This window comes from Pteropus vampyrus, unplaced genomic scaffold (assembly GCF_000151845.1).
Source record: "Pteropus vampyrus isolate Shadow unplaced genomic scaffold, Pvam_2.0 Scaffold5, whole genome shotgun sequence".
NCBI classification, from domain to species: Eukaryota; Metazoa; Chordata; class Mammalia; order Chiroptera; family Pteropodidae; genus Pteropus; species Pteropus vampyrus.
This window is the reverse complement of record NW_011888786.1, coordinates 14,386,125-14,391,219: the sequence shown is the minus strand read 5'-3', so window position 1 is coordinate 14,391,219 and position 5,095 is coordinate 14,386,125.

Sequence of the window (5,095 nt, the reverse complement as noted above, 5' to 3'; positions counted from 1 at the left end):
AAGGTGAGATAAAAGGATAGTCATATGACAATATTAATTGTTAACTGAATTAAAGTTTCAAAGAGAAAGGTAGAACAGAAAGTGATATGTCATCACCAGAGGGAAATTATGCAGAGAAATCTGGCAAGTTAAAGATGCAAAAAGGATTTGGACACCAATTAATCACTGGAAATTTTGAGAAAACAGCTTTAGTGAAGTAGAAGAACGAAATCTCATGGCAAGAGGTTCAGAATATGTCTACAGTGAGATTACGGAGTAAACAAATACAGGTTTCTCTTTGAAAAAAAATATGACAGTGAAATAAAGGGAGATATAGGGCAGAAGAAGCTTTAGATGAAAAAGTTGAGTGGTAGTAAAAATATTGATTGAGAACAGTATACCTGAACAAATTAGTCACTGATGAGTAAGGAACCAAAACACAGACAGAGATTATACATGAAAAAAGAAAAAAAAGCTTCAAGTCTAAAGAAAAGCTTCGGAATTCGTATAGTGAGAAATGTATTTTCAAGTTAGTGAGAGATAAAAATATCTCTGTAAAGAAGTGAGGAGACGGTTGAAATTTCATAAGCAGAAACTTAAAATTATGGAACTTAAAAGTTACTTTATTGGCTTAAAAAATACTTAAAACCTAGAACTCAAAAATTACTCCATGGGCTAATTCTGTTACTTTCTTGGGGGAGTAGAAGTCATTGGAAAGAATGCTTATAGCATGCACAATGAACAGTGAAAAGAAGGAAACAGGAAGCCTTCTAGGGTGAATTTGAGGGATAAGCACACTGACTTGAAGGAAAAAGAAGGTAGGTGTTACTAAGTAGGGATTTCTATAACAGAGCTATTCCAAATGACAAAAAGGTACAAGGTATAAGTATGCCAATTAAGCAATGCTATAAAATGATGAAAATCCCATCATTGAGATGTTTGAGAAATCAAGATACAGTGTGTTCATCAATAAGAGCTTTCAGAGTACTGAGGATAATTAAAGGAAACTAGGAAATGCAACTTGGGTGGTTAAATCATTTTTTCAAAAGTTAGAGTGTGTCCTTTAAATAGGTGGTTCATAGAAGTTGGTGTGCTTCTTAATAACTAGCACATTTTTAAAGATCTGGCTATTCCCTCTTAGACTAAAGGTCGCTAGGTTTCAGGTAGAACTCGATCACTTATATTTTGACTAGTCTCTCCACAAGGACTCCTGATGTACTCTAAATACTGAGACACTATCCTAGATATAGATAATAATATAAGCACTTGTAATAAATGATGAGAGGAAACGCTGAAGTGTAAATAACAGACAGAAACATTTTAAGAAATTTAGAACGATTTCTAATAGTTCTTAAAAGAAAGGTAAGGAAAATTTTCTGAAGGGCCGTGCACTGTACCAAAACTATGGCCTCACTCAATCTTACATTCTGAGTAACTGTGTGTGTGTGTGTGTGTGTGTGTGTGTGTGTGTGTGTGTGCGCGCGCGCGTGTGCGCGCACGCACGAGCGAGCGAGCGAGCGCGAGAGCAAGAGCGCTGAGCTATATATAACCCATCAAATTCCACTGCACAGTAAGTTTCTCAGGGACAACAGATGAATATTTCTTTGGTGTCTACCAATTCTTAGCAAATTGCAGAAAATCAATTAACATTAATTTAATGGAACTACAACCTTCCATAGCGACTCCAATAAGAAGACTGAAGCAAGTTGTACTACTTGAATTGTGATTAGTAAAGGTATTTCACTTTCCATGCTACACATAAAAGCAAAACTCTAAATTTTATTTTAATAAGAAATTTAATTTTCAAAGTTGCTAGCAATTACTAGTGATAAGAAAAGCAAATCAATTAACAATAGGCCTTTTTTGTTTCTGGAAAACATTCAGAATAGTCCTTTATTTTATACATTTTTTAAAAATCTTCCATATGGTCACATAAAAGAATCTAACTATGGGCAGTGAACACACAATGAAATATATATACACCTTGCTGTTGAATAGACACCTGAAGCTTACTGGATTTCGTTAACCAATGTCACCATAATAAAAATAATTAATTTTAAAAAATAAAAAATAAAAATAAATAAAAAAAATCTTCCATTCATGATTCTTGGATATCTCACTCAATACTAATAAAATACTACAAATAAAATACTATTATAAGGCCTTTGCTTAAACAAATAAAAGTTGTCTCATAAGGGAGAAAGGAATACGTTTGTGAGATTTTTATTATAAATAATTGTTTTTATAACTTGAGCAGAAAGGAGGAAATATGTTGTATGTTCTAGGAAGTATCAAAGACCTGGCCCTTATACCTTAGAAGAAGCTGTAGGCAGCAGGCTAAGGAGAGACAGAGATGGAGGAAGAGCAGGGATCAGACTGAATGTCCTGGGACCAGGAATGGACAATTAACTTTAAGCAGCAGTGATATCTGGCATCCAATTTTGTAACTTTCTTTCCTATGTTGTAAATTCCCTATGAAATCCTCAAGTAGATCTAAGTTGCCACTGTCTTAGGGAATAAGGGTTAAAGCTGTGTCCATTTTCACAGGCAAAGGATGGGCAAAGAAACCACAAAGGCATGGCAGGGGATACAGGAGATGACTAGAAGTAATGAAAAGCAGCTTGAAACAAATTCAGAGGACAATGTCACAAGTAAAAACTAAGATATGTAAGTGCTCCCTAGGTGTTCTCAGAAACATTCTGGAGGATAGATCCTGATGCAACAGATTGGTAACTTCAATTTAATTTAGATATTCAGGGACAGGGTATACAGAAATTTGGGGACATGAGATTGCATGTTTTAGAACATTAGATGAAACAATTACTTTCAACACACTGCTACATACACAATTTATGAACAGAAATCCAAAGACTATATATATCAAGAAGCCAAATAATGCTTCAAAAGTGAAAGTTCATCTGACAGTTTTTATTCTCTATTTTTATTTTCCTCCCAGGAAATGGTTAGCTTCTTAGAGGCATCTTGTATAACATGACTTCTTTGTTCCCACTCTAACTCCCTTCCCATGGCAGAATCTCTAAAAGGATACCACATGAAGAGTTTTAGAATTTTAGTTTAGTGACCAAAACAGATTAAGATACACCTAAAAACCACATTTCTGTTTTAAACATTTGTTAATTAAAATAATGTGCCCCTTAGCAAGCTACTACATATACTTACTGTATATTAAAACTCCCAATTAGTCCTGAAAATGTGTTAGGATGTAATTGTGAAGTTTCAGTGAATTAAATAAGCTTCTTAGATAACTTGTTCTAATGGGGGAAAAAAACCCAGAAGGAGATATTCTTAGCTATTAGATAACTGTATACAGTTAAAATTCTCTATAAATCAATCTCTCTCTCTCTCTCTTTCTCTCTCTGTTTGGTGTGTGCATATGTGTGAATGTGTGTACTGATCAACTCTAAATTAATCTGGGTGGAAAATTTACTGATAGATAATTGTACTCAGTGACTATAATTTTTGTTAATAATGATGTTATAGAAAACACTGGGAACACTTGTGTAGTTATACACATTACTTTTTTCTAATATTTTAACTTACACACAGACACACACACAAATATATACAAATGGATATATCTAAAACATTTTGCCCGTTTTTTTATTTCTGAGCTTCTGTATGGGATACAGCAAAGACTTGATGATTCCTTTACCATTTTCTAAACAGTGGAGATTTTTTTTTGCCTTCGTTTCTCCTAACACATTTGTGACTCTCCCGAACTTTTTCAGTTTTTCCCTTTCTTCTCTCCTCTCTCACATAAGGATGAAATGTATTGCTTTTTATTTTAAACTAAATACCAAAATGTACAAATATAACTAGATATAGGGAGGAGCTAAGTACAACATCAAAAAGAACTAAAGTACCCTAATATTGCTTTGCGGATGTGCTCAGTTTTTTTATGACTGGGCTCAAAGTTATGACTGGCCCTATGGAAATTTTGTTTAAATGTATTCAATCTTCTATTATAACATTCTAATACGTCTCTACTCAGGTATCCAGGTACCATGAGCTATGTTTGGGATATCTCAAATTCATTTTCACTCATCAAATTTGGCTTTCCCTAGTGTCTTAATCTTTTAGCACCTTATTGATGTTACATTGATAAAATAATGAAGTAATAAACATGTGTGTATGTGTGTGTATTCTCTCCTTTATTTTTACAGATATTTCAAAAGATAATCAAGTCACATACATCTACACTGCTCATCCATTTATTCAATCAAAAAGTACTAATTTTGTTCCTACTGTGTGCCAGAATTTATATTGTATTTAGGAACAACCCAAACCAAAATTTTCTACTTTACTTAATAAAAACTTCACAGATCCAGGCATGAAATATTAGTTATAGCATATGAGCACAGAGCTCACTGCCTCTTCATCTCCTAGCCTCAGCTTTGTCAAGATTAACTAAAATTTCATATTTTGATGACTTGAACTGTAACTTTCATGGTGCCGATGTCAATACCAAAAGTTACCTGTTGGTCCAGGTTCTTCCTGTGTATTATAACATTGCTGTTTTCTGTTGGGCCAAAATATTTGTATTTATTACGTCTAATACATGAGAGTAGTTGTGTTTGTACACAAGCTAGGTAATTTGGCAGTGCTTTGCCTGACTCTAGCAGTATTTGTTATCACATATGACACAAAATGCCAAGATCTCACTCTTTGTGGAATATAAAATGACCACTCCAGACTCACAATCATAACAGATCAAAAAAGCCTTCTAAAAATGGTATGAAAATATTTAAATGGAATTAATACCTCATGTCACAATGTCATGCCCATGTGTTTATTTTTTTATCTTTACTTTTTAGATTTATCTGTGACAACATTCAATAGACCTGAAAAACACACTGCTGAACAACTACTAAGTATGTAGTAACTAGACCAATGTCTCTGACATGTTCTTATACCTACAAAATTTATATAAACATAAGGATTGAGGGAGCATAGTTTAATCTACTAAAATAAACATCAAAATAATTCCCTGAATTTTGCCAATTATAAGGGAACTTTTATGATGACATGTAAATTATCTCTAATAGTTATATATACATAGGACAAAGAGAAGTAGGATGTTTGGAAATGAATCTGG